This window comes from Monodelphis domestica, chromosome X (assembly GCF_027887165.1).
Source record: "Monodelphis domestica isolate mMonDom1 chromosome X, mMonDom1.pri, whole genome shotgun sequence".
In the NCBI taxonomy this organism is placed as follows: domain Eukaryota; kingdom Metazoa; phylum Chordata; class Mammalia; order Didelphimorphia; family Didelphidae; genus Monodelphis; species Monodelphis domestica.
Window position 1 is genome coordinate 39,845,782 of NC_077235.1, and position 8,589 is coordinate 39,854,370.

The 8,589-nt window shown below is 39.7% G+C and overlaps 1 long non-coding RNA gene across 1 annotated transcript in view; it reads right to left on the reverse strand.

The window, feature by feature from the left end:
• The window catches only part of LOC103097944 (uncharacterized), a 45,072-nt gene extending 36,771 nt beyond the window's left edge, over positions 1–8,301 (reverse strand). Inside the window, exon 1 of the long non-coding RNA XR_001625536.2 lies at positions 8,152–8,301. This is a non-coding gene — a long non-coding RNA (uncharacterized LOC103097944). The remainder of the gene's footprint in view (positions 1–8,151) is intronic.
• Between the last annotated feature and the right edge of the window lie 288 nt (positions 8,302–8,589).

An 8,589-nucleotide genomic window follows, 5' to 3' on the forward strand; every position in this document is an offset into this window, starting at 1 on the left:
ACGAGAAAGAACAATATCCACATTCATTGGAAAAAGCGTGGGAGCAGAAAACACAGAAGAAAAACAACTACTTGATAACATGGGTGGAGGGGATATGATTAGGGGTATAGACTCTAAATGATCACTCTAGTGCAAACATCAACAACACAGAAATAGGTTCAGATCAAGGTGACATGTAAAACTCAGTGGAATTGTATATCAGCTACAGGAAGGATGGGGGGAGGAGAGGAAGTAAAATAATATGATTCTTGTAACCAAGGAATAATGTTCTAAATTGATTAAATAAAATTTAAAAAAATAAATGTAAAGTGAGATGTAATGGAAGAGATGAGGAGGTACAAGCATTTATTAAGTATCTACTATGTGTTGTGGACTATGTATTAAGTGTTTTACAAAAATTACAGGGTCCACTAAGGTATTGGCCATATGAGTGATGAAGTGGGCAGTTATTCACTGGCAGAGTGGATAAAATTCTGGGCCTAGCGTCAGGAATTCTTATCTTCCCAAGGTGAAATCTGGCCTCAGACACTTACCAACTGTGTGACCCTAAGCAAGTCACTTCACCTCAGTTTCCTCATCTATAAAATAATCTGGAGAAGGAAATGGCAAACCACTCTAGGGTCTTTGCCAAGAAAACCTCAAATGGGATCACAAAAAGCATGACAGAACTAAAAAGACTAAACAATAACAAGCATTGAAAAAATGAGTAAGAGGGCTTGAGTTTATGGTAATTTCAAGGTTGTGAAACTGAATGCTTAGAAGAATGATAGTGTCTCTGACAGACATAGAAAAGCTTATACAAAAGCTTGGTTTGGCAGAGAGATTAGATAATGAGCTCTGTTCAGTATGTGGTGAATTTGAGATGCCTATGGGACCTCCAAGTAGAAAAGTGGGATTGGAGCTCAGCAGAGAATGGAGGGCTAGCTATGTAGATCTAGGCATTATCTGCAATGAGATGACAAGGAAAACCCAAGAGACTTGATGAAATCAGAGAGAATAAGAGGGCCTGGGGCATAGCCTTAGGAGACACTTACAATTAGGAGGCTGAACCTAGATAATGATCCAGCAAAGATGGCTGAAGATAAGAGTGTCACACTCAGGAAATAAAGAATGTATGTGATGGTGGGAGGTGATAGAGAAGGGGGGCAAGGGAGACTGTGTCAAATACTGCAAAAAAGTCAAGAAGAATCATCTTTGTGAAGAAACAGTATTCCAAGGCACTGATGATAGTTCCCTTGTACTCCACCCTGGTCCTATCACAATCATAGGGGCAGCTAGATCTTTTCATGAGTAGAGTGTGGGACCTGTAGTTAGTAAGACTTGATTTTAAATCTGGCTTCAGATACTTACTAGCTGTGCAGGCTAATCATGTCTGTTTGCCTCAGTTTACTCATCTGTAAAATGAGGACAATAATACCACCTACCTCCCAGGGTTATTGTAAGGATCAAATGTGACAGGTGCTCCCTAAGCTGTATACACCCTGCTTATATGTCAGCTTTCTCCATAGCCAATCAGATTCAGAGTCTTCCCACTTGCCCTTTCTTCCCCTCATCACTCTCAAAAAACCCCAATCTATCAAGTTTTGAGAATCTAGTAGCTTCATGTAGATTTAGTGCTTAAATTGCTCCACAACATGATTTTTTTCTGAAATGTTATTTTAAATCTATTTCAAACCAATATACCTAATTACTGAGATCTCATTCCATTGGTTTATTTTAATTTCCTTTTTAGAATACATATATTGTAGGATCATTTGCAGCTCAATTTAGGGAGCATTGATTTATAGGATGGTATATACCAATTGCTCTATTTTACTGAGCTATGCTGTATAGAACTATTTTTAAAAATTTCTCCTTAATTTATATTCCTATATACAGATCTGATTGGATGAAGGGTAGACTTAAGGAAGAAAAACTCAAGAACCAATTTAGTGCTGGGATAAGCAATTTTGGCATACTTGAAGGCATTTTATAAAGTGACTATTTGCATCAAATATAATTTCAGCATAAAGAACATGATACTGAGGTTCATTAACCACCCAGAATATCCAGAAATCAAGCAACATGGGTTTGAGTTTAATTTGTGTGATCTTTGGCAAGTCATTAGGCCTCAGTTTCTTCCTCTATACAATGAGAAGTTATCCTAGAAGATTTCTGAAGTCTCTTCTACATTAGATGTTCTGATTCTGTGAAATATATACAACTAAAGACTTCAATAGGTTCATTACAATAGACAAACATTTAAAAACATGGAAGATTACTGTTTCTAGTAACAATAGTAACTCACATTTATGTGACATTACAATTTACAGGGGTCATTTGATCCTTACCACAATACTGTTACTTAGCAATCTACTAATGTAAGAGTTCTGCATTTTTTGTGTGTGTCCTGGACGCCCTGGAGCCTGGTGAAACTACTCAGAATAATGTGTTTAAATGCAAACAATTAAATATGTAGGGTTATAAAGGAAATCAATTATATTTAAATACAGTTATCAAAACATCTTTTTTAAAAAACAAGGCCATGGACTCCACTTAAGTATCACTGCTCTAAATCAAGGACATACAGGTTCAGGGAAAGTGACACATGCTAATAGGCATATAGCTAAACTGTATTTTAAAGTCTCTATTCCACTTCAGGTCTAAGTCTTAAGTCTAGTGTCTTCCCTAAGCCAGGCTATTTTTCCTGAAAACAAATAATCAGAATAGAACCATAGAGAATCTGACTTTTAAATCCCATTCATTTTCCTTTTTTTCAAACCTTTACCTTCCATCTTAGAATCAATAGTATGAATTGGTTCCAAGGCAGAAGAGAAGTAAGGGCTAGGCAATGAGGGTCAAGTGACTTGCTCAGGGTCACACAGCTGGGAAGTGTCTGAGGCCAGATTTGAACCTAGGACCTCCCATCTCTAGGCCTGGTTCTCAATCAACTGAGCGATCTAACTGCCATAAATCCCATCCATTTTCCACACCAAATTACTAAAAAGTAAAAACTAGCTTACTACAATGAGCCTTAGCCATATATGAACAGGGAAGTGGATAGATATGGGTAAATAAGGCCAGACCAAGAGAAACTGAAGAAGCATTGAGAGGATTACCATAGGGTTTGTTAACTAGAAAAAGACACAGAACTATTAGTCAGAAAAAACCACTCTTTAATTAAGGAAAGGGGTTCAGTGCTTTTCTCAAGGCCTCCACACAGAGGTGCACACAACACAGCCATGCAGAGCCCAGAGACTCTGGTTGCTCTGGTCGCTGACACCTGGGAGAGCCAGAGGCACTAGAATGACAACTCCAAGGAGCCATTAAAGTGGGGAAGCTTAAATACCTGTCTAGGTGAAACATGGAGGCTGAGGATGAGAGGGACAGTTGATTGACTTCACAATGGTAACAAAGGAAAATGGGGAGTCCCAGACAGGAATAACAGTGAGGGGGCCTATTCTTTACAATGGATCCAAAAGGGACAGATCCAGCCAAGGGTTGGGCCATCTTAAGGGGAGAAACCTTTGGTACAAAAGAGATACTTAACACATAATTAGCCATTCCCACCTAAACTACTTTAAGTCTAAGACTGAGGTTAGACTTTTCCCTCAGGGAGAAACTCTCATGTGACTGGGTCAAACTAGGGGCTTTTCACCTTTAAGCTAATTAAACTGGGGGTCATCAAATCTTACTAGGCTGCAAGTTTGGGGGCTTCTAGATTCCACGTTGACATATTTTTAAAATGAAACATGGCATAGAGGGGAAGGACTTGGGTTTTATATAGGGAAAAAAATCTGTTCTTGTAACACCAAGGCTATTGACTCATCTGAAGCTTTCTCTCCTACAGACTTAGTGATTAGGTTATCCATGGTCCAAAATTTGGCTCCCTAAGTCCTTATGACTTCTCCTTCAATGTCCCTAAACCTGAATAGCATCTCTGCTTATCTTGAATTAAAAGCATTGTGGTATTACTCCACCTTCTCCTGAAGCTCCTAGTGATGGGAATTATGAGGTTAACTATGTCCATTGATCCCCTGGCCCTTTAGCTATACTGCTTCTTACAGTATATATGTCCTACCATACACACACAAAACCACCTCATTAATTTGTATATGACAAAGTCTTCATGTTTGCAAACTTACCATGTGCTGCTAATTAATCACAAGAACAGTTTCAGTCTCCTAAAATGAGGGAACTAGCATTTGATGGTCAGGTCTAGATTCTATTTAAAAAGGATCCTGAAGCAGAGATTAGAAGTGAAGAGAAAAGCAGGGAGGGAGGGGAAGGGGATGATTTAGGAGGACAGGTCACACATTTCATCTAAAAGAAAAAAGAATGAGATGTATGACCATTTTTATATCAAGATCATAAAGCTGCTTTAGCTCTTCCTCTTCCTATGCCACACACAGGAAAAGGACTGGTCTCTTCCTTTAGAAAGCCATAGATAAATGATTAGATCTATAAACTATTCCCCGGGGGTTCCTTTCCCCTTTGGTAATTTGGAATTGCATTCTATGACTTATAAGAGAACACTTTTAAAAAGACATTTCAGTGCTTCTGGGCAATTATAAGTCTAGAACTCAAAACAATGGCCCCAGGAACTCAGACTTTGTTTTAAAAGGACAGTTCCTTAATCCCCTTACTCTACTGTCTCATATAAAGCTAGTTTTCAGATTTTGTTTTTTTCTTCTCAAAACTTGGGATTCTTTTTGTAATTCCCCAAACTCCCACTCTTATTTTGTGCTTCCTTGGGTTCTTAATAGGATGGCAGAGATCTAGAATACCATCTTTTAATTTCTCCCAGATCCATATCCAACCCAGACCAAACTGTAAAGCCTAACCTGAATTAGAATCACAGTTCCTTCATTTTTGTTTATTTTAGAATTTACATCTAATATCTTGAACCTACAACTCTGTTGTCCCCCCTAACAACCAAAATAAAGAACAATAAGAGTCTGATCAAGGCCAAACCTTAGAACTTCCTTTGTTCTACAGCCAAGTTCCATGCACAAATGACTTCTCTAGAGGTAAACAAAAGGACAATTACTGAACAGTCCCATCAATTTCCTCTACCTCCAAAAGATATACTTCATTTTGGAACCACAGAGAGAGGAGTCTGTCTCATTTCCTCATTCACACTATTCTTCCCCCTAAGTCTAGGATAATATGCTGTGGTCACATCAAGGAAGGATAGGGGTTTCTCTCCCCTCCAAGTGAATTTTCATGTTGCTCAGGTCTCTTTGACCATCATGCTGGCAGGCAAATATAAATATCTGGGCTTGGGATGGGAATGAGAAGAAATTCTGGAGCCAACCTGATAACATGACATTAAGAAGGTGAAAGAGAATCTGATTAGAAATTCTGTATGAAGATTCCATTCTTGTTCTTAAGAAACACTATTTGGTACTTCTTTTCTGGAAGAGGGTTTCTATTCAAAGAGAAATTTCTTTTTCTTCCTCTACTCTTTTCCCTTAAGTGGAGGAACTATATTGTCCTTTTCTGCTCTCATTTCCAAGGCCCTCTAGTTTCAGAGAACTAGTAACATAATTCTAAGTCTCAAATCACCAAATAATCTGGCTCTTTTGATGGCCCCATTCCCTTAATAATAACACTTCTCACCTGAAGAAACACCATCAAAAAAAGGGAGGTAAGAAACGACTCTTCTTTGCTATTCTTAAAAGCCTTTTCTGAAACAAAAATGCAGGAATTTTTTGTGACTTTAGAAATGCTATTCATACGGCCCAAGTTCTGGTTGATACAGGAACCTAGTTCTTCAGAGATCTTTGTGACAAACAAATGATACTCTCAGGAGGAATGGACAGCAGAGTATAGAAAAAGCCTATTTAAAAAAGAAAGAAAAAAAGGAATAGAAAAGCCTAATTAAAAATAGATCCACAAATCCCTCTCTTTTCATCCTGGACATTTTTAGATCACCAAAAAAGGATGGCCCATCTTCACAAGAAATCTCAGCAGGAACACAGCCAAATGCTGCCTTGGGCTCAGGTTAGGGTTCTTCCTACAGCTTGTTTCACGGTTTCTAAGAATCCTTACCAAGCTTTAGCAGATTTTGTGGGATTTCAAAGGAATTTTGACACTCACTTTAACACTACCCAGTATATTGGGGAGAACTGTTGAGAGGAATGACCACCTACTCAAAGGAATCTTGAATTTCATATTAATGCCACAAAGACTCTTTCATCTTTTTTCATCTTTGATGAAATGGGTACTGATGAGCCAGTGCTACAAATGTTATAGCCAGCCAGCAAGCACAAGAAATGGGAGCATGCAGGTTCCCTTTTATCCTAGTCTAACACGAATCAGTCCCTCCCCTTCATTCACTATTGGCTGCTTACTAGAGAGTTATAATCTAGTCACCAAAGCCAGTTGATCAGAACACAATTTGCAACCCCAATCATTCACATGCGTTTTAACCAAGCAAACAAAGTAAAGCAACTTCACCCATTTAGCCTCTTTAAGGACTAACCTATCATGTGTTCCTGTCATGTCCTGCTAACATGGATGTGGGGAAAAGGAGCTTCAGCTGGGAACATGAAACAACTCAATTTTTTTTCTTTTCTTTTCACTCCATTATGCAGGACTATGAGAGGAGTCCACCATATCGATAGACCTGTTCTTCACAGTTGCTGATGGGGAGTAGGAGTTCAAGGTACCACAAATTCAACTGAGACCTCTGTAATCCTAAAAAGATTTTTATCAAATAAAAAATGAGGAAAGTGGATTTTCTAAGTACTAGTAGATTGTTGAAGCTAGCTAGTAACTTAGCAGTTATGATCTAGAACTGGCAGTAGGTCACAAATGGTAGAGACAAGGGGATAGACCTTGGAGAGATGGAACAAGACTATGTCCAGGATAGATATTAGCAAGGTAGCAGAAACCTAGTCGAAAAGCGACCAGCCAAAGTGAAGCCAGAGGCCTAGAAGCAGCCAAGGTATCTAAAATTGCTGGAGGGCATAGGAGGCTTTCTCAAGCACCTACTATGTGTCAGGTATTGTGTTAGGTGTACTACAAATATCTCATTTGATCCTCACAACTCTAGAAAATAGGTGAGGTAATTGACACAAACATTAGTTAAGACTTGCTGAATATCAACCAACTATTAAGTGTCTGAGGCAGAATTTGAACTCACATTTTCCTGACTATAGACCCAAGACTCTATCCACAAGGCAGAAAGACAAGGTCCAGGCTGACATGAATATCAGAGTACAGAATGATGCAGGAAACAGCCAAGAGCTGAATATCAGTGAGAAATAATGGGAGAAAAGACAGTTTGGTGTTGGAGGGTGATTAATCAGTCAACAGTAATCTTCACAATAACAAGGCAGACCAAGACTTTTGTAAGAGTTTCATTCTATTAGCTAGTTTCCAACAGATAGCCCTGGACCTTCTTCATAGGACAATTGGTTACATTAGGACCACTTGTCTTAAGCTAAGGTAGAATGAGGCATTGTCCAAAAAGCAGAAGCTTATGGCCAGCAGGTCCTAACAGAAGGTGAATAATGTTGACATCATATAAGAGAAAAAAGCTGACTAGGTCCTGAACAATGTTAACTATTAGCCAAGTGATGTGGATGTTAACATAATTCCTTAGTAAAATCTCACTTGTGCCAACTCAATGCAAGCTCCTCTCTGGCACAGTTCCAGCCTAAATGTCAACCCCCCCCCCCAAAGTGGACAGAAACGCTTCCTATGACCAAATTTAAATTGAGGGGATTGCTTTCTGCTGTTAACAGGGATCATACTCTTTCATCCTATACTGATTTCCTTTTAAATAGTAAAGGGAAGGGGGAGAAGATAAATCACAAAATGTCAGACAATAATTATTAAAAACAGTATTGACATGTAAAAAATGAAATAGAAAAGGAAAGGGGTATCTAGTATCTCTACTGGGATCTGGCAGAGTATTTGAACAGCCTCAGGTATGATAGATAGACTGACCAGCCCTCGGGGCAGTATTTTCTCTAGACTTTAACGATGAGAGGGAATTGTGGGAAGACAGTGAAGTAAGACAAGAAATTACCTCTCTCAGATTCCCTCACACAAAAATATTTAAAATAATGCCTCAAAGTGAACTTTAAAGGGGTAGAAATAATTTTAAGTCGGCATAAAGCCGTCTTCCTGCCTAAGACAGCTTGAAGAGAAAGCCTTCACCTTTGGGGTGGAGCTCTGGTCTGATTGAAGAGCACAAGTCCTCTGAAGGGTAGATATCCTCACAGCCCCGGGACAGTTGAGTTCGACGGAACCTTTGTTCCACAGACTCCGTTGGGTAAGGCTGAAAATCAGGGGAAGATTATGAGGAGGGAGCCGGGACGCAGGTGCAGGCGCACTGAATAGCCACGCCCCCAGTCCGTGGTTGTAAGGGCGTGGAGTATGCACACTGCTTGAGGTCCTCGAGGCTCTGGTCCCTCCCCCATAGCAAAGGTCCATGGCTGACACGTGTGGCTCCCGGCGGGAATTTGGGGAGCCACAACTTAAGTCTCCGCATCTGTGGTGACACATTCCTGGTCACGACTGGAGGGCTGAAGGGAACACCTGTGGGCAATTCAGACACCACACCTGGCCTAGGGTTATAGAACGGAGAGCTACGAG